The sequence below is a fragment of the Canis lupus genome, chromosome 3, assembly GCF_011100685.1.
Source record: "Canis lupus familiaris isolate Mischka breed German Shepherd chromosome 3, alternate assembly UU_Cfam_GSD_1.0, whole genome shotgun sequence".
Taxonomy (NCBI): domain Eukaryota; kingdom Metazoa; phylum Chordata; class Mammalia; order Carnivora; family Canidae; genus Canis; species Canis lupus.
Genome location: NC_049224.1, coordinates 51,441,995 through 51,463,761, shown reverse-complemented (window position 1 = coordinate 51,463,761; position 21,767 = coordinate 51,441,995). Strand labels below are relative to the sequence as shown.

Here is a 21,767-nt window from a genome sequence, read left to right as displayed (position 1 = left end):
TTTTTCCCCCTCTTTTAAGTAGGCTCCATGCCCAGCATGGAGACCGATGTGGGGCTTGAACTCAGGATCCTGAGATCAAGACCTCAGCTGACATCAAGAATCGGATGCTTAACCAACTGAGCCACCCAAGCACCCATGAGATTATGCTTTGTAAAGAAAATTATCTTGCATATATGTTCCCCAGATTGCATTAAGCCTTTGATTACATTTTAGAGTTCTGGAAAAGTGGATTTTTTTTTCTCATTGCTTTTATGGAGGAGAGAATTTTCAGAGAGCTATATTCCACAAGTTTTGCTGATGTTCTCAACTTTCTTGAATATATTTGTGGCATGAACATTGAAACATGCCAATGGGAGCTTATGGTCTAGTTGGAAAGAGAAAGAATATGTTTGAGTATTAAATATCAGTGGAGAATGTTTTAGTGCCTTCCTACTGAATTGTTGTCCAAGGACCAGTATCACTGATATCATCAGAAGCTTACAAAGAGGGCAGCCCCGGTGGTGGTGCAGTGGTTTAGCCGCCTGCAGCCTGGGGTGTGATCCTGGAGACCTGGGATCGAGTCCCACATCAGGCTTCCTGTATGGAGCCTGCTTTCTCCTCTGCCTATGTCTCTGCCTCTCTCTCTCTCTGTGTCTCTCATGAGTAAATAAATAAAATCTTAAAAAAAAATAGAAGCTTACAAAGAATTCAGAATCTCAGAATCTTTATAAAGAATATAAATCTCAGAGAGATCTGTTGAGTTTTGCAATTGTAACAATATCCTCAGGTGTTTCATATTCACATTAAAATTTGATAAACACTAATGTTATGGACTTCTTGTTAGGCCACATAATGCCAACTGCTACCCAGAACCCTCTACCCTAATCATAGTAGCTTAGCATGACACTTTCATTTTTCACTCATACTATGTTCAATATGGGTGGGTAGAGGCTGTCTCCATCTGGTGACACAAGGACCCAGGTTCTCTTCACTTTGTGACACTACCATATAAACAAGTGGCATCTAAATTTTTCACCCAAAGAAAGAAATGGAACTAGCATGTGATCTCTTAAATGCCTTAGTCAAGAAGTGACACAGAGAACTTCTGCTCACGGTCTGTTGGCATGAACTGTTCACACAACTCCTATCTAATTGTAAGGAAGCTGAAGAATGTAGAAATGAAGGCACACGGAATATTTTCAGAGCACTATCTCTGCCACTCTCCTTCAGAGAATTTCACATGACCCAACAGGGATTTTTAAAGGAAGAAAAAGTCAATTTTTAGAGGAACCATGGAATAAGTGAAAAAGAAAGTCTGTTTTTGGTTCGGGGCCTAGAAGATAGATTGTATATAACGATTAAATCAGTAGAGGAAGGGCAGCCCCGGTGGTGCAGCGGTTTGGTGCCGCCTGCAGCTCGGGGCGTGATCCTGGGGACCCTGGATCGAGTCCTTTGTCGGGCTCTCTGCGTGGAGCCTGTTTCTCACTCTGCCTGCTTCTCACTCCGCCTGCGTCTCTGCCTCTCATTCTCTCTCTGCGTCTCTATAAATGAATAAATAAATAAAATCTTTTAAAAAAATCAGTAGAGAAAGATGGATTTCAAAGAAAGGAAAGTATTAGTTTATTTATTTATAAAGATTTTATTTATTTATTCATGAGAGACACATACACAGAGAGAGGTAGAGACATAGGCAGAGGGAGAAGCAGACTCCATGCAGGAAGCCCGATGTGGAACTCGATACCGGGACCCTGGGATCATGCCCTGAGCCAAAGGCAGACACTCAACCACTGAGCCACCCAGGTGTCTCAGTATTAGTTTATTTATTTATTTTTTATTTTTTTATTTTTTTAAAATTTTTATTTATTTATGATAGTCACAGAGAGAGAGAGAGAGGCAGAGACAAAGGCAGAGGGAGAAGCAGGCTCCATGCACCGGGAGCCCGATGTGGGATTCGATCCCGGGTCTCCAGGATCGCGCCCTGGGCCAAAGGCAGGCGCCAAACCGCTGCGCCACCCAGGGATCCCCTCAGTATTAGTTTAATACACACAATACTGTAGGAGAAGTACTGAGCATCAAAATATATTCAGAGGGAAAGGTACAGTGAAGGTATTTCATGAAATCATCTTGCCCTCATTATAAATCTGAATAAACATTTTGTAGGACAGCTTTTTTGAGAGTTTTATTTGGGTAGGTTCAATGGATTAGAATTAGGAATTCCTTTTTTTTTTTTTTTTTTTTTTTTTTTTTAAGAATTAGGAATTCTTAAACTGTCTGCTATGATTGATGTACAGATCATTATAAGGGTGAACATACATCCTTACCCATCTGCCCAGGAAAGGTAACAGGATACAGAGTAGTGAATATAGGGTGGGCATTCAGAGACTATATTTCTAATCCCATCTATATTAGGCATTTACTATGTGATTTGGGGCCTGACTCTTACTACTACTGAGGCCTATGGGAACATCAACCCAGAGAAGTAGTTCATCGACCAGCAGTTCTTCACCTTGCTGAACATGAGAATCATCCACAAAATTTTCAGAAAATACCAGCTCAAGTGAAATACCTCTGGGACTGGGGTCAAGACACTTGTATAAGAGCTGTATTAAGAACCCCAGTGGTCTTCAAACTTTAATGTGCATGTAGATCACATGAAGATCTTGTTTACATGAAGATTCTGAGTCAGTGGGTCAGGGGTGTGACCTGAGATTCTTTATTTCTAACAAGCTTTTAGGTGTTGCTGCTGATGGCCGAAGATCCACCAAGGCCTGGATAATATTAAATAATTAATCAATTTCAGTCAAAAGACTGCTTTTCCCAACTTAACCTAATTGGCCAGCAATTTTAGCATTGTCTAAAAGCAGGCTGGGTGGGCGAAGACAGGGAAGCCTCTGGAGAGAGAAGTGAAATGTTTGTACTCAAAGGCTAATCCATTGCCTACTCCAGGGCATCAGGAAGATGTGTGAGCGGGTACAGCTCATCTCTCATGTCAACACTCCCCTTACACTGAGGGCAGGCAACACTGCCTCTGGGGATGCTAGACAGACTGATAAAGGATCAGAAAGAGCCACAGTTAGGTCATGAATCAACGCAAGCTGTGCTGCGCCACTGGTGAATGAGAAAGAGAAGAAGGGTGAGAGTAGTAAAATCACACGCAGTAAGCACCCAGGAACCCAGCCAGTCACTGTCGATTCATTATATCATTTATTCTCTATAAAAATCCTCAAAGGCTGGCATTGTTAACTGCAATTTCTAGATTAGAAAATTGTGACTCAGAGAAGGTAAATTGCTTGTGAGCCTGGAAAGCATCTCGGTAACACTGAAATCCACCATCATTACATTACAACACATTAGAAGCATCTTATATTTTAAGTCATGTTGATGTTGGGTAGAGGAACTGGGGTGACACATCTTCTATTTATGAGTCAGTTTGTCATGTACATTATGGAAGTGTTGTTCACCTAGTGCTTGTCTCTAGTGTTCTCTATCCTTTGGAGTTGAGGAACTGGATGACATGTCTTCCATTTATGAGTCAGTTTATCATGACCATGATGGAAATGTTGTCCACCTAGTGCTTCTTTGTAGCATTTTCCATCCTTTGTAGTTTATATAAAGGTAAGAAGACAAGAAGAAACTACCTATAAATAGAGGCTATGGGAAAGGAAGCAATGAAAGTTCAAGAATTTCTGAGAATTGATTTCTGGGCTCTTCCCTTCCTCTAGTGTCTATCATTATCAAGGCCAGAAAAAGGAAAACTATACAATGCAATACAGTTTTGATAAATAAAATATTATGCATACTTTGTCTTATTCATTGGCCTCCTTCATTCCAACTAGACTTTGCTAACTACAATTTCCAAATAAAATAATCTACTCTGTTGCTCAGGGCATTTACACTCTCTGTCCCTTGGGGAATGGGATGTCTTTCTTGGCCTTTATGCCACCTACTCGGAGAATATTTCTCTAACTAGCTTATCTAAAATGGTTTTCTCCAGGTCAGCTATCTCATAATTCTGAATTCCCCAACTTTGTTGTATAGGCTTCAGGACTACTTGATCTTACATATTACATATATATTTTTTACCTGTTTACTACCTGTCTCACTCATCTGCTAGTACAGGCTTGTCCGATTTTTCCTGAAAGGGTCAAATAGGCCCTTCGGGCCTTGCAGATGATACAATCTCTGTTACAATTACTTAGCTCTGCCATTGTGGCACCATACACAATTTGAACATTAAATGGATGTGGCTAAGTTTCACTAAAACTGTATTTACTGAAAATAGGTAGTTGGCTAGCTTTGGTCTGCAGGCCATAGTTTGCTGACTCCTGATCTAGAAAATAAGTCTCATGAAACCATTGTCTTTCTTGTCTCCTACAATATACCCAGCATTGAAAATCAGTGCTTAGCATCTAGTAGCATTCAATACATTTATTTTTGAATAAATGTATGAATGAATGAATTAATGAATCCACTACCTCATGTAATGGGAAACACACGGGAACTTATATAACAAGATAAGTGAATTAAATGATTTTAAAGATAATATTCCCTTTCCTAAGACAGAGTGATATCTCTGCTGCCATGATGTCTCCATTTTTAAAAGAATAATTACAAAATTTTATTAAAAGTAGAGTGGGCACCTAAGAATCATACATTTAATACTGTTATAATCTCTGTGAAGAGGCTTTGCTCCCTGCTTCTTCTGAAGTGAGCATGGCCAATGTTGGGGGTTTGAGTAGAAATCTAGAGAGAGCTTTGGGGAATCTAAGAATAGAGAAAACCAGTTTCTCTGTCTCATCTGTACTTGGAGAGCTGAGGATATGCCAAGCTTGGTAAAGAAGCAATGAAGATGGAGATTGGATAGTGTGTTAAGGAGTCTAGTCATCCTCACAGAAGTTCTACTTATGCCTACATGGCAATGGTCAAGGATCAATGGGTCACCATGCATCAAAAAGCAGCTTGACAGTGGTCTTGGTGTTGGAAAGTAGAGAATGTTCTTTTAGATGTCAGGTTGGACCAATGATTTGTATCCTGGAGGGACTAAGGCCTTCTTAGTAGATCTAAACATACAGCAGATGCCTTTTTCCCAGCCCAGTATCAAGCTAATATGCACAACCTGCCTCTTGGATATGTGATCTATGCAATCACACAGCATTGTGCTCAGAAGGGCCTTGTGCTTGGTTTAATGCTGTCTTGAAATTCTTAATAATTTTTCGAAGAAGAGATTCCACATCTTCCTTTGGCATTGGGCACTGCAAACAATGTAGCTGGTCTGGCTCTGTGCAAACATACCAAAATTAGATCCAAATCCAAGGAGAAAAAGAGACATTATTCTATGACTAAACTGAAAAACAAAAACAAAAGCATAACCTCTTAAAGGACTCATTGAATTCAGTTTACCTTAAATTATCAAAGTTTAAATCTTTTTGTTAGGAAGCAGAATGGGATGCTCTTGAAACAGATTCATTAAGCTAGAGGAAAAGAAGTTGAAATTTTTGCCAAATATGCATTTGAAGGCCAAGATTGTGGTCTCTATTGATACGTAGAAAGTGAACTAAAGAGACATAGATAGTTTCTGGCAGATTAACTGAAGCCTCCAACAAATTTTAATCCATTGTGAAAATATTAGGGAACTGAATTTACAGCCTCTAAGAAACTTGTCCAGAGTATCTTGCTATTGTGGGAGGCAATAGGGTTGTTTTGGAGTGCAGGGGAAATAGCCTAATTCTTATTCTTCTCATAGTCCTTATGAATTAAGCAAAAGCCATGTATATTCAAAAATTCAGAGCCTTAGGTCTAAGATCAAAAGTTAGTTTGTGTTGAATAAGCAGACTGCACAGGATAAGCTGCCTCCCAAGAGAGGAAATGAGAACAGTCTGAAGCCACTAGGAGGACATAGGGATAAGGGGACAGGACCAGGGGCAGCTGGCCGATCATTTGATGTTGAGGATGTCTCTCCAGGTGACTGGAAAATGGACATAGAAATAAAGCCAGGTCTTATAATGATGTTATTTTTATGAGGCTGTATAGTCCCCAGTCATAGAACTCACATCTACATAACAATTCAACTATCAACAATTCTAAGGCAGCACAGAATTCATTGTACACCTTAGGGCTCTGATGACAATAGGACAATTATTTGTAGGAATATGCCCCTCTATCTAGGAGAAAGCATTTTGTAAAATAATTATGTTTCTTCAAGTACAAGGACAGTCTGTGGACCCGACACTGACCTCTAGGAACCTAGAATAAGCAAGGAAGGGGAGGTAGCATATGTCATGGGCTAATGTCCATACTGACTTTCTGCAAATTAGCTCCTAGAGGATTTGCTATAGGTCTCTCAAAAACAATAATCTTTATAAAATTTATACCTGATCGTGGATGAGCCTGATGCTGAGCTTCAATGCCCCCTGGTTGACTAATGTGTTCACATTTAAAGTCCTCAGATTGGCCGCTGGGCCCCAGTGTGATCCAACCCACTAATCCTACACTCTCATCTCTCATCTTGTTGTTTCCTGTCTCCAAACCTTTCCTTGTGCTATTTTCTGTCTGAACTATCTATCCCTCCTCTTTTACTTGGTGATTATGTCTTCCTTTTCTTCTCTGTAAAGTCCCACTAACTCATCCTCGCAAAAGCGCTATTTCCCTTTAAGCCAACATTAAAGCTCATAAATACCTTTATTAATGGCCTATTCTCACCTGCTGCCTGGAGTATAATCTGGGAGCTCCATTGGGGTAAAGACTGGGGCGATTGTTCACCACCACCTGGCCTGATGGATGATAAGCTCTTAATAAATATTTGTTGAATATATGAATGAATGATTGAATGAATGAATGAGTGAGTGAGTGAGTGAACACATGGACTCTTTCACTCATATATTACCTGAATATTGCACAGTATCTGGCATTTAGGAAAAATGCAGTTATTCTATGTTTATAAAATAAATATGCCATTTAAAGAGCAATCTTCTCTCTGAGAGTAGAAAGCTTGTACACTCAGTGGAGAGTGGCTGCTTTGGGTAGAAACACTGAGCTAGCACAAGATAACACGGTCAATCAACTTCACCAGAAGACCATTTTGGCATTCCTTAATTGATCATCAGCCTTTAATTTCACAGAAAGAAATTTATTATGGGTAGGGTGGTTATACATCCTGGTAGCCTGAGGCCATATTGGTTACTGCCTGTTGTCTTAGAGTAATTTTTGGTTGATTCCCTTTTATTCCCTAAAGTGCCCTAGTTTGGAAGATAAATTATAGGGCTGCCCTAGCTGTGTGCTAAATAATATGCATACATTATAGGTCTCAGTTATTAATACTTCCACAAAGCCTAAAATATGATATCACCTAAAGAAGCTTGCAATGGCCTAAGAAGAGTTGAGAAATATGCTCACAAATTAAAATGCATTGAATGCATGCCTAGGTGAACTAAAGAGGTTGCACATTAACAGTATCCATGTGTTTGGCAGTTCCAGGAAAGGCTTCCAAGAGAACATGGCATTGGATGAATGCCCTGAAGAATAAAATAAAGAATGGGTCCTGCTTCCAGAAATGGAGGCCTCTTACATTTTCCTGCAAACATCCAGAGCAGATTGCTTGGTTTATATTGGTGTTCTCCTCTGCTCTTTTTCCCCTGATATTGCTGGCAGTGCCGACACCTTCTAAAATATCCTTCCTCTTTTTATGCATTTATCTGAGAGTTACTCATCCTTCATGATCGAGGTTGAGCCCCACAGTTCAGGGCATCTGCCTTCACAGTGATTCCTCCATATCTAAACTCCTAAAGATCTTATACTCTTTGACTCTTCTACTGGTTTGCCATTTACCACATGGAGCCTTCTAGAACTTCTTTCTATTTAAAGCATCTCCCCTTAGTAGAAAGCAAATCTGTTGGTGAGAATGAGACAGGTTTTGTTGAAAGAGCAGACACTGAAACCCAGTGGACTCTAGGACCATGGGATCAGCCAGAGAGGAGATACTGTCTGTGGGGAAACACCTGCCCCCACCTAGAGCAGGATTATGGCTCCTTATTGGTGACTTGGGACATAGGGCTTCCCATAGATATATAGGGATGATGGAAGGAGCATCCGGAAGCTCAAAAGTAGACTTCCCTGATCACTATAGGTGAGCCGAGATTGAGCAAGTGGCTCCAAGTAATGGTGGGTCAAGCTTCTTCCTGCTGGTGACATGAAAAGGTACTGGGTTCTTCTAGGTCTTGCTGATACCTTAGCTTTGCCCAAGGAAGGGAGGTCTGGTGATGGTAGGCTGTCCACAGAACATGGGGCTGTCATGGAAGAAGCAGCAGGTAGGTTCTTCGGGCTATTGACAGATTCTAGGAGTAGGGCAAGGATGTTTCCATGAGGTCCATGGATTCTTTAGGAAGCAAGAAACATTAATGGACATCACAACAATCTGGGAACATAAGACCACATAAGGCAGAAAGAAACATATCAAGAATAATTTTCCTGTTTTGATAAAAAGAAACAAGTTTTGGAGAAGCTGAGATACTGAATAATCACTCTGAAAGAAATCACCCCCACACTGAACATAAGTTATTGGAAGGAGTTAATAATATAGCATAACTATTCATATTACCACAGTACTTAGGCTGAAGCTCTGAACCTGGAAGGTCATAGATGCTTGATAAATACTCTGACTGGATGATTCACTGGGAATGTTCATGGAACATAGGGATTTGAATCACTATTGAAACTCAGATTATTAGCAAATCCTTGGTGCCTTGGGTATTCATTTTGGAAATATCGTTTTAATATCCATCTTGTGGGCATTATCTCATGGTGCTTGCAGGGTTCCATGCTCAGATATTTTGTCTTTAATGTTTTTCACACTCTAGCTGAAATTTGGGGATGGTTGGATGCCATAAGGGGGAAAAAACAATGTAACCAGAAGTCAGGTTCTGGAACCCAAATGGTCAGAACTGGTGAGAACAAAAACTATGAGGCTAGTTGAGCACAGCATGGCTTACATGAACAGAGCACAGAATCCATCAGGTAACCATAGACTCTCTGGTCAGCACCGAAGCAGTCAGTTAAGAAAGTTAGAAGAAAAGCAATTAAGAAAGGACAGTTCTTTGTGAAAAGGCTAAGGCCACTGGTGAGTCAGTAAGGGTCTTTACATTCTTTATTTTGTGCATGAATTGGGGGATAGTGGCAGAAACTTCTGTTTGAGGTTTGGCTCATTCTTGTCCACTTTGACCAGTATCTAAACCTTTTCCTATTTCTATTGCTTTTTTTTTTTTTTTTTTTTTTTAAGGATCTCTTGCATCACCACATGTTTCCTGCTTTTCTCAGCTCACCTCTTTAGGTGCTTTTCAAGTTCAGAAACAATCTTGGACTCCAGAAAGCGACACAATGGCCTGTCTTTTGTTTCTTTTTGACAATTCGATATATGGAATTCCATACCTGTAACAACTTTTGCCAAAGTTCTACTGACTTTTTCCACTTAAGAAAGAGCTTCCCAATTGATAACTTGGCTCAGAATTCCTGGTGCACCAAGATGCCAACTCTCAGTTCTGAAGGTGCTGGAGCGCCTCGACTAGTCTCCAGGGTCATGTTAGGAAGCACTTATCTAAAGGTTTTGTTTAGGAGAAACATCCTCAGGAAACCATAATCCCAAAGAGCCTTCTGATGTCTTTTTTCAAAAATGAGGAAGAAAAGTACCAAACAATTTTCTTTTTCAGGGCTCCAGGAGACCATCTGAGAAGCACTGCTTGCTCAGGACAAAGATTAACACTGCACAAATAATCAATTACCCTTCTTACCAACCATTGTAAGATTGTAATTTTTCTTTCTTTCTTTCTTTCTTTCTTTCTTTCTTTCTTTCTTTCTTTCTTTCTTTCTTTCTTTCTTTCTTTCTTCTTTCTTTCTTTCTTCTTTCTTTCTTCTTTCTTTCTTTCTTTCTTTCTTTCTTTCTTTCTTTCTTTCTTTCTTTCTTTCTTTCTTTCTTTCTTTCTTTCTTTCTTTCTTTCTTTCTTTCTTCTTCTTTCTTTCTTTCTTTCTTTCTGTCTGTCTTTCTTTCTTTCTTTCTTTTCTTAATTGAAAAGAATTTATCCTTTACCTGCCCTGGTGCCTTTGCCTGTGTGTTTTTGAACTCCTGCTTCCCAGAATGTTTTTCCTTCCCTGGATGACTTATCAAATGCCTAACTTACCTTTTCAGAAGAACCAGCTTAAAATCACCTCCTCTGGGAAGCCTTCTATGCTTTCCCCAGACAAATATGGGAGCTGCTTGTTTGGGTCTACCAGATTACTTTCTGTTACTCTATTTGATTACTTAATTTAACAATTGAAAAAAAAATAAAAGAATACTGCAGACCAAGAACTCTTCTAAGAATTGGGAAAAACAATAATAAAATGAGACATAGACATAGAATCTTCCCATCAAGATTCTTACAGTCTGTCTCACAATTGTCACATTGGTGAGATGATGTGCTTGCATATCAGCTTTGTGCATAAGGAAAGCATAGTCTCTGAAACTTGGCTGTCTGGGCTCATATCCTGGCTCTACATCTGGGACTGTGAACACTCTAAACTTTCTGTGCCTCAGTTCCCTTATCTGTAAAATAGAGATATTAATATCACCTCACAGAGGTGTCATGAAGGGTATATGAATTAACACATACAGAGTGCTAAGAATGGTACTTGAAATTTAACAAGCTCTCTAAATCATAGTTATTATTCCACTAGACTTTCTTCCCTCTGGAGTGGGTCCCCAATTTTATTTTTTGTGTATTTCAAACATTTGATGTAGTATGTAGCACACAATAAGTGCTTAATAAATATTTGTTGAATGAATGAACCATTATACAACAGATTAGTTTTAAAAAGAAAAGACTCTAATTCATACATCTCCTCCAAGGCAGGGAATTCACTATTTGTTCCCTTAAGACATTCAGCTTTGACAGCCATGCATGAAACCATATTAAGCCTGGAGAATTTTCCATCCGCTCTGGTGGTTGCTATTGATTTTACCTACTGAGATATTTGGTTCCTTCATAAAATGAAAAATTATTCACAAACAAAACAGGAAAACAGTCTTTAAATGCTTATATCTGCAATTCACATGTGATTTAACATTTTCCCTTTTGGATAGGACTGAAAAATGTCTCTCTGTTTTGGATGAGAGTAAAAAATGGCTTCAAATCAATTGATTATTTGGTCTATAGTCATTTCAGAAGATGTATGGGAAACAAAGTAATTTTGTAAACTGATCTTGCTTGGAAATAGCAGAAGATCAGATTTCCTTTCTGGCTTAACCAGAAACTGATATTTTATGTACTGGGGTTTTGTTGTGACGGAATCTGCCAGTTAACTGGGTCAAACATTTAGTTTGAATCACCTGTCTGCTCTGCCTTGTGATTACTTAAATAAACTGGCTCACTCTATTGTACTTTTTGGAATGGGAAGAGAATGGTAATATGACAAGAGCAATGCCATGCTTTGCAGGGACCTAGGAACTTTCTTTGCCTTTTTTAGTGGGTCATTTATTCCTATTGGGATCAAAGTCTTTTGATAATCCGCTAGAAGTCGGTCACAGGGAGCCCAACCTGAGACTTAATGTAGACTCATAACTCTCTTCTCTTTATTAATATCCTAATTATGCTTCCAATTATTTAGCACCTTTCATGTGTCAGGTCCTTTACATGCATGATCTCACTTTACTTCCATAATAGTGGCCCATTAATGGTCTTCATGAGTCTCGGTGGCTTATCACACTTCTGCTTTATGTTTTCATTCATGTCACAGCACAGTCACATGCTTCTGGAGTGGTCTTCCACATTGTGATTTAGGGATCCAGGTTTCATCCGTTTGATGATTTTGGCCTTCTCCTGTGCATTGGAATGCTCCACTAGACCCTCTCCATCCTCTGAGAAACTGGAGATTAATGTAATGGGATGAACTATGACCTTCAACAAGGCCTGTTCAAGTCTCCACTCCCTGTACCTATGCATGTGACTCTATTTGGAAATAGGGTTTTTGTAGATATAATGAAGACATAAGTTAAGATTTACTCTGGAGTAAAGCAGATCCTAACCCAATGACTAAACCCAATGACTCATGTCTTTGTGAATAAAGAAACATTTAAAGACCCAGGAAAGAATACCATATGGTGATGGAGACAGAGACTAGAGTGATACATCTGTAAGCCAAGGGTTGCTGGCAACCACCAAATGCTAGGGGAGAAGGCTGGAGCAGATTCTCAAGAATTCCAGATGGAATCAACCCTACTGTCACCTTGATTTCAGACTTCTGGTCTCCAGAACTATGACAGAATAAATTTTAGTTGTTTTAAGCTACTTAGTCTGTGGCAAATTTTAGAGTAGCCTTAGGAAACCAATACGAAGTAAGAGAGTATGTAGAAGGCTTCCTCACCAGGGATGCTTTCAGCACTTTAGAAATGTTGCTTTGTTGTCTTCTTGTCATTTCCAGTGAGAAAACTAGTGTCTTCCTTATTTTTGGGTGGGACCAGAGTGGCACTTAGCATAAGTGCTAGTCCAAAAATTCCTATAAAGACATCTTAGTTTAGTTCTAGGACATGGTTAAAGTGGAGACACTTGGATACTTTCAAGTGTTTCTTTTAAACTTTGTTGGGTGGGACCAGAGTGGCACTTAGCATTAGTGCTAGTCCAAATGCTTCCCTTCCTTTCCCTTCCCTTCCCTTCCCTTCCCTTCCCTTCCCTTCCCTTCCCTTCCCTTCCCTTTTGTTCATGATGTGTCTTTCTTTGGCTGCTTTTAAGTTTTTCTTTTTATCACTGGTTTTAAGCAATTTGATGATGATGTGCGTTAGAGTAGTTTTCTGATTCTTCTGTTTGAGGTTCATTGAGATTTTTGGATATGTGGGTTTATTGTTTTATTCAAATTTGGCTGCTTATGGTTGTCCCACCATTCACAGAAGCTTTGTTTTACTTTTTTTCTACCGTGTGTTGAGTTTTGAATAGTTGCTATTGCTATGTCTACAATTTCACTAATATTTTTCTCTGAGAGTTCATCTTATCTGCTGTAAATCCTATCTAGGTGTCTTTTTCATCTCAGATACTGTACTTTTCATCTCTAGAAGTTTGATCTTGTTGCATTTTAAAAAATATTTTTCTTGTATCTGATTAATATGTTCCATCTTTCCTGCAGCTTCTTGAATCTATGGAATACAGTAGTTATAACTATTTTAATGTCCTTGTCTACTAACTCAATTATCTGTGAAATTTTTGGGTCAGTTTTTCTCATTTGGAGTTGTATTTTCCTGCTTATTTGCATGCCTGGTGATTCTTGGTTAGATGCTACACATCATTAATGCCATTGCCTTCTTGGTTGTGGGATATTTTTGAATTCCTATAAAGATATTTTAGTTTAGTTCTAGGACATGGCTAAAGTGGAGACACTTGGATACTTTCAAGTGTTTCTTTTAAATTTTGTTGGGTAGGACCAGAGTGGCACTTAGCATAAGGCTAATTTTCCCTAACTCCTGAGGCAAGATATTCTTAGCCCTTTAAATTATGAGGTTTTTCACGTTGACATATGGGAACTGGCACTATTCCTGGTTCTCCATGACCTCCAGGCTCTGTCCCTGGTAATCCTTTCAGGTGATTCTTTCTTTGGGGTCAGACAGTTCCTTTGTTTTGTTTTGTTTTCACATACTTGTTCTGCTCAGTATGCAACTGAGTGTGTGATGGGGACTTCCTGTGGATATCTAGAGCGCTCTCTGTCTCTGTCTCTGTCTCTGTCTCTCTCTCTCTGTAGCTTTCTCTTTTCCTGTATTCTTCCACATACTCTCTAGCATCCTTAGCTTTTTCAGACTCTGTCTCTTCAACTAACAGAGAAATATGAGACTCCTATTGGGTTTCTCTCCCTGTTCTGTGGCTTGGAAACTTTCTCCAGGCCATAAACTGGGACAGTCTTAGGGCTCACCTTTTTGTTTCCTATCCTTAGGAATTGTTAGCTTTCATTGCTTATGTCCATGTCTTGAATAATGTTGGCTTGTATATTTTGTTCAGTTTTCAATTATTTCAGGTAAGAGGTTAATCTGGTCCTATTTCTCAATGTTGACTGAATGTTGTGGTGGATTGAGCAGGGGCCAAAATTCTTTGACACTCTTCTCATTGAGAAGTATAGTTTATGTCTACTCCCCTTACATATAGGCAGGCCATGTGGCTGGTCAAGAGAATATAGCACAAGTAACTCTGCAGCTTCTAGTGGAGACTTCAAGAGACTGGCAGCTTCATCTTCTTTTCTCTTAGAATCCTGTCATGGGGGTGCAAGGAAGCCCATCACCCCTTAGAAAAGCTCATGTGAGAGAAACAGAGGCATCAACTCATCAGCCATCAGCCAGGGTGTAATCTTGGAAATTTATCTGGCTGCTGTCAAGCTGTCCCACTGGATGCCACATGGAAAAGAGGCAATTTATCCCCCAGCTCTGCCCAAATTGCAGGTTCATGAACATAGTAAATGATTATTAATTGTTTTAAGTTACAAATTTTGGGGGATATTTTTTCACATAGCAATAGATACCTAGAATGCCACTCTTAACAGGCAGGAATCCACCATTTGGCTCTCTAATTAAAAGGGGGCTGGAAGAGTAGTTCTTCTGAAAGAAGAAACCATAACTTTGCTTAGCATATATTATTATCTCCCCATACTTATGATGTAGGTTTATGCACCTCCTCGGCATTTTGGAAAACACAAACTTGAAGAGGTTAAACAAGGTGCCCAAAGTCACAGCAAGTAGGCAGAAGTGTCAAGGTTTTTAATCTGGATGTTTGGCCCCTTACCTCCTTTCCCTTCCATGTAGCCTTCATCCATCTGAGTAGCTAGAGCCCTACTTGATTCCTACTCTTCCCTGCTCATTCATAAATCACTCTTCTTTGTCTGAGTCTCCCTCCTCTCCCAGATGACATTTGACCAATCAATGGAGCAATCTACATAGTTGGAGCTGATAGAAGAAGACCCAGAAGTTAAGTGAAATGGACTCCAAAATAGGGGTACATGTGATATTGAGAGTCACAGGGGAAAACAATCCCAGAATCTGGTGAGAAGGGCCTGAATGTGTCACTAAAATATTAGGAAATTTAAGGTGCAGAGGGGTAAAGAATAAGTTTCAGGTGGTCCTAGGAAAATACCTAGAACCAGCATTGTGACTAGCTCAGGGCCAGCTAGTTTTGAAAGTCCCCAGCTGGGGCTAACATTTGCTGTGCAGTGAGGAGGCTCATTTGGGCTGGTAGAGATTTAAAAAGGAAGCCCCTATGCTACAGTTTGTTGCCTTTGACTCTGAGATGATTAATTTGTTGGCTTGGCTGGGCTATAGTATCCAGTTATTCAATCAAACCATAATCTAGATGTTGCTATGAAGGCATTTTGTAGATGTGGTTAACATCTACACTTAACTGACTTCATACAAAAGAGATTATTCTTGATAACATACATGGACCTCCTCCAATCGGTTAAAAGGCCTTATGAGCAAAATTGAGGAATGAGGAATGAGAAATTTTGCCTTTAGACTACAGCATCATTTCATGTCTGTTCAGGACATGTGGCTCAGAGTTCCTAGCCTTTCAGTCTGCCCCATAGATTTCAGGCTTGCCGGTCTCACAATTGTGTAAGCCTATTCCTTGAAATAAATTCTTATACATACATGTGTGTACATGTGCACATGCACACACAAGCACATGTATGGGTGTGTGCACACATATACCCTACTGGTTCTGTTTCTGTGAAGAACCCTGACTGGTTCAGACTCCATGAGGGACACATGAATACAGAAAAATGACCATTCCAACAATGTACTGGAGTTCTTTGCTAAAACCTCTGAAAATATAGGCGTTAGCATTATGACTCAGTTGCAGATATTGAGAGGACCAAGTGCTATCACCAACTTGACCTGATCTTGGTGGCATCAATTATACCCTTGAAAGAGAAGAGAAAGTTCCCCATACTCTCATCTCCATTGCTCAGCAAATCAATGCATGCTCATCTTGGAAAACTGCCTTTCCTTTATTGCCCTAGAAGTCCAGGAGCTTCTCAGGTGGCAGAGTGGCCTCTCATAGCAAACATTTACCCTTAAACTTGGGTTCAAGTACCGTGGGGAGCAGAGCTGTTTTAAGGAATTTCTCTGACAGGCAGTTATCACATTGCACACCAGGGTTAGCTAATGCTTACTGAAAGGCAGTGATTTAAACTCTATGCACACATCAGTGGCCTCTGAATCAACTGCAATGTCTGTGTTCAAAGGAGAAAGAGGGAAAGAAAGAAAGAAAGGAAAAAAGAAAGAGAGAAAGAGAGAGAGAGATCTAATAGCCAGTGTCATTATGAGCTGCTCGATGAAGACATCTGCTCCATGCCCAGTGGCCATCAGATCTGCGACAAGACACATGACTGTGTGAAGGAGTTGGGGAATGAGATGCAGAAATATTATGCCATTCAATAAATCAGTGGTGCATCCTCACTCTGAATGCAGCAGCCAAGGCCAGCTGTCTTATCTCAATGAGGACATAAATGAAAGGTTGAAAGGCCAGCAAAGGGCAGTGTGGCTGATTAGAGGCATCAGGAGTGAGAGGCAGTGCAGAGAAGGGAAACTTGGATGATCAGAGCTCTATATTACAGAGATGCATGGAGCCCTGAGAGCACAGGCAGAGGTATGTGAAGAAATGAAGGGCTCCCCAAAGGCCAAGTGGGTGTTCCTATTTATCCAGCCTCATCGAACTAAATGGCAACAGATTTGAGATGGATGACAGGACATTTGTCTTGGTGTGCAGGCACCTGGTCTTCAGCACCTGGCACATGCAGAAGGGCATAGGATGTTTAGGGCAAGTTCTTTTTTTTTTTTTTTTTTTAAGATTATTTATTTATTTATTTATTTATTTATTTATTTATTTATTTATTTATGATAGTCACAGAGAGAGAGAGAGAGAGAGAGAGAGAGGCAAAGACATAGGCAGAGGGAGAAGCAGGCTCCATGCACCGGGAGCCCGATGTGGGATTCGATCCCGGGTCTCCAGGATTGCACCCTGGGCCAAAGGCAGGCCCCAAACCTCTGCGCCACCCAGGGATCCCTTAGGGCAAGTTCTTGTCAGGAAGAAGCATTGTCCCCATCCTCACTTAGGTGAGTATCTTTGGCCTAGCTGCTGCTCCCATCTGAGCCACAAGTTCTGCATCTGTGGCATGGAGAGGTTCTTCCAGCCCTGAAGGTCCTTGATTATCTGCATCTACCTGGTGTGAACTCAAGGAGGCCCTGTGAAGATGCTGTGGGCAGCTCCCTTCCCTCCTCCACTGTTTCTACCAGGAAAGGATGGGAATAGGCAGGTTGAGAACAGAGGGACTGAAGGGCAGAGTCTTTAGGGCAGGTGGGGTAGTGGAGGAAGTCTTCATAGCATTTGATTGCAAAAGTCTGAAATGCTAACAGGATGCAATATGTTTCAAGATATAAATTAAAAGCTCTTTGAGATAAATTAAAGCCTCTTTTTGGATCCCAGGGTAATCCCAGTCATACTTATGGGCTTTTTGTCTAAAGTAAATTACCTAATGACTTCTCTGAAGCTCACTTTCTTTGTCCTTAAAATGGGGAAAATATGATCACCTCTTTTTTAGATAACACCTGTAAAGCATTTAGCCACACAGACAGTGTTTGGCAAATAAAAGCCATTACCAAAGCTATTACTAAAACTATGGGCATTAACCCACTAGTGGCTTGACAAATCAAATGGGTAATTAGTGGCAGATTTGGGACGCAACCACCCATTCTTCATCATTGGAAGTATATGTTTCCCCCCACCAGACTGCACTGCTTTTAGCTGAGGGCAAGAGCTGCTCACGGTCCAAGCCACTTTGATTAATGCCACATGTTTGAGGCAGATAAGAAGCACTATGAGATGTCTGGGAAGGGGAAAGCTAACTAGAATGGGCCAGGTGGTCCTGGAAAAGCTTCCTGGAAAGAGGGGGGGGGGGCACATGAATGGGATCTGAGCGAAGTAGAAGACAAAAGTGGAAGTCAAGGGGTAGTCATAGTAGGAGAAACTGTGTGAGCACTTCAGAGGGCACCTGGAGCCTGGGAAGCATACCTGCCTTGTTGGAGTAGAGGGTTCCAATAGGGTGATGGTGGTGGGGATGGAAGATGGCAGGTAACAAAGCGCTTTGAAGGGCTGGCTTATTTTGAACTTTTTCCAAAAGAATTTGAGGAGCCTCAAAGAGTTGTGAATTAGAATGGGCATTTTTGAGTTTCAAAACTCAAAAAGTGTGTCTGGGAAGATTCATCCAGCAGTTGCATTCAGGGTGAAGGAAGGAGATGGGATCCAGGGTGGGCGACTGTCCCAGCAAGGAGTTCTGAGTGGCAGGATAAGCATAGTGGCAGCAAGGACCAAGGCGGGTGTGGCGGGTGTGGCATGAAAGAAGGAGTAGCGTTAAGTCCCACCAGTGCCTTCTGAGGGCTTGCTGTGGCTTGGTGGGTCTTCATGATAGCACTAAGAGACCAGCTCTCGGATGGTCTGCTTGCTTTGAGGCAGACAGACCCACTCCAGCACTTACTGAGCAAACAACTAGGTCAGTGACCACTCCAAATCTCAGTTTGCTCATTTTAAAAATGGGTTAATGCTGTCCATCTTACAGAGTTGTTTGGAGGGAGAAGGATAATTTTTAAAACGCATCTCACAGTGAAAGCCTGTCTTGTGGCAAGCGTGTGCAAATGGATGCTATTGTTCTCATGTTTATTTTTAAAGGACAGCTCAAAAGAATGTTAAGGCCTGGATATGAATAGATTGCATAAATATTGAAGGGGTCAAAGATGACTCCAGAGTTCCAAGTATCAGAGCCTGAGAAAATCCTGCTACTACTCACAGATAAGTAGGAGCTTTGGTTTTAGGAGAAATGTGAGAAGGTTGGTTTGATTTCAAGGTGGTGGCCGGGTACCCAAGCAGAAAAGTTTGACAGGGCATTGTAAGCATAAAGTCAGAGACCGGGCAAGATACCAGCATTTTATAAGAAAATTGAATAATTTATCAAGTGTCTAAATATCTTGCCCACATAATGACAAACATCCAGATTTTTGGAACCCTTTTGACCCAGATTTAAATTTCAACTTTCTATTTCAATACTTGGTTGTATTGCCTTGTAGACAAAGACCTCTTGTTTTTTTCTGGATTGTGAATCCATTTTTTTTGCCAAGATCCACAGGCCCCAAATCACCATTTCTTTGCCCCTTGGCAGGAAACCACAAAAGAGTTAAACGAGAAGTTTACTTCTATTTTAGCTCTAGGCTCTTGGTTTCTTTATTATTCACACCTCAACAAATCTTATTTCATTACATTTTTGAAATTGCAATATAATTTTGGTGATTAACTTTAAATTGGGGATAATACACTGACAGGCATTAACATAATGTCAAAACATTTTCTTACAATTATTTCTTAACCTCTGACAAATCACCCTTTCCCTGTGGACCTTTATTAATATAATATGGACAACACACCAGAACTCAAAGCTGTGGAAAGGAAAAGTGATTACCAGGAGCACTTATCAGAAATGATCAAGGCTAGTAAAAGACAGTGAAGCAGAGCTTTGTGTTCTCACATTTCCCTGTCCAGGAGCAGACGTGAGGAGATGAGTTCTGGAAGCCGCTTCTGGGATGTTTGGGTTAGAACGTGGCTGGTAGGAGTTTTGTTCCCATTGTCACATCTGTTCCCATTACCCAAATGGAGCATGCATTCTGGTGAAAAACGAAAACAGCTTGGCAGGCCAAAAATAGTAGCTGAGCCCCACATGGAGAGACTTAAGGAACCAGACAGTGCCTGCTAGAAGCAGAAGTGGAAATAATAGGATGTAAAGCAAGGGAATCTTAAGAGTTTTCAAAACATTTTCACTTACATTATCTACTTTGGGAATCCCAGCCATTTGGTGAAAGCCAGCAAGGTCAATATGGATCGTCCTCATTTAACGCAAACTCAGACGTTGTAAGCACCTCGCCTCCTGTCGCATGGGGAGGAGGAAGCAGTAGAGCTTATTGGTTGCGCTTTGGAGTCAGGGAGGAATGGGCTCAAATACAGCCTGCTTTCACCACTTACAAGGTCCTCAGGCCAGGAAAGCAACGTAATCACCCAGGGCTTCAGTTTCCTCATTAGTAAGTGGAAGATGATAGCAGTGCCTTCCTCCTACAGTGAAATTTACACAGAATGTTCCCAATAATTGGTAGCTATTAGTATTATTATGAAGAGGTGAATAGTAGAATATGATAAACCTGGTGCTAGGACATGAGCATGCTGTCCTGCTTTTCCCACTGTACTTACTTGATAGGAGGACAGACAAAGCAAAGAGGAAAAGAAAGTGGAGTAGATGTAGATACTAGAGCGGTTCGGCCCCATCCCTGATCCTTCACACTTACATCCCCCAGGCTGAGATGCTGGGGGCTCTGTATGGTCTTCAGTGGTTCTCTGTACAAACTTGATCCCCTTGCTAAGCCCCACTGAGCTCGAATAAAACATTGTGTCCCTACGGCTTGCTGTCATCCAAGGGGAGATTATTTAAATTAAAATGTTACTGCTGGAAAATTCTAGTTTTCAAGGAAATGAGCCTCTCAGAATATAAAAGAGGAGCTTAAAAAAAAAAAAAAACAGAAATACAATGTTGGCTGCATTTCCTAGGTCCCATGGCAGCTGGCATTTAACTGGCTTCAGACAATGGGAGGCTTGGGGGAAGTGGGGTTTGGGAAGAAGGAAGAAGCCAAGGTATTTCTCCTCCTCTCTCTCTGTTTGCCTTTGATGGCATTTCTGGCAGTGGCTTCAGTGCCCAATGAACAGGCCTATTGTGGTTCTAACTTCTATCTGGTGATCTTAGCCTCTGGGCTCTGTGACATAACCTCTGTCCCTGCAGCCTTAGGTGGTCACAGTTCCCACTTGTCTAAACTCTGTGCTGCCTCCAGTCTCTGGTGGGCTTCTGAGATTTCTCATTGTCAGTGTGTGTAATCAGTTCTGGTTTGTCTTTTTCTGGTGGGCCCAGAATGGTCCCGCCTCTGAGTGCCTCACACTTTGCCTGTTTCCTACACACACCATTCATGATTGTAGGATGGGATGGACCTGCTGCTCAGACTCCACCAGAGGAGAGCCTATGGAAATTCAGAAAGAGTTGAAATAAAAGTGAAGAAATTAAAGTGCTAGGTGGGGGTGCTGGCAAATGAGAAAGAAAGTGGAGAAAGAGACCAAAGCTAGGAAATGGGAAATAATGTCACTAGTGGTGCCTTTAATGCATTTTATGACAGATCTTAGTAATTACACTTCCCAATGTTATAAAAGCTTGTCTAAAGGATCAGCACAGGAATTAAAGAGTACTTGAAATGATTTACTTATTTCTGAAGCATGGGAATCTCATTTTATAAAAATATTTCTGTTTGGGATGGTTTGCTGCTTTATAAAAGCCATCAAGAACAAAACAGAGGTCAGGGACAGGTATAGTAATATTTGGGGGGATTTCGTTATTTTCCTTCTGACCTTGTGTGGCCTTCTGTCACCAAGATCTCCTATCTTAGAATCCCCGTTTGCAGGTTCTAGGGCCATGCTTCAGAGTATGAGCATCTATTTAGATGCACCAGATCTTCTAGAACTCTATCCAGCAAACTAACCAGGGTGAAGGAAAATCCTGATGGGAAAGCAGTAGGAATCTGTGGGCTGGGGATAGGCTGAGGGGGATGCAAGGAAGGTGTTAATGTATAAGCCCTACTCTTTATTTATCTGTGATGCTCAGCATGTTACCTAAATTCTTGAGTTATCCTCCATTTCTTATCTGCAAATGGGAATACTGATGTT

At 40.8% G+C, this 21,767-nt stretch overlaps 1 long non-coding RNA gene across 1 annotated transcript in view; it reads right to left on the bottom strand.

Moving 5' to 3' along the window:
• The window catches only part of LOC111095217, a 65,760-nt gene extending 45,777 nt beyond the window's left edge, over positions 1–19,983 (bottom strand). Inside the window, exon 1 of the long non-coding RNA XR_005357040.1 lies at positions 19,837–19,983. This is a non-coding gene — a long non-coding RNA (uncharacterized LOC111095217). The remainder of the gene's footprint in view (positions 1–19,836) is intronic.
• Positions 19,984–21,767: the final 1,784 nt, after the last annotated feature.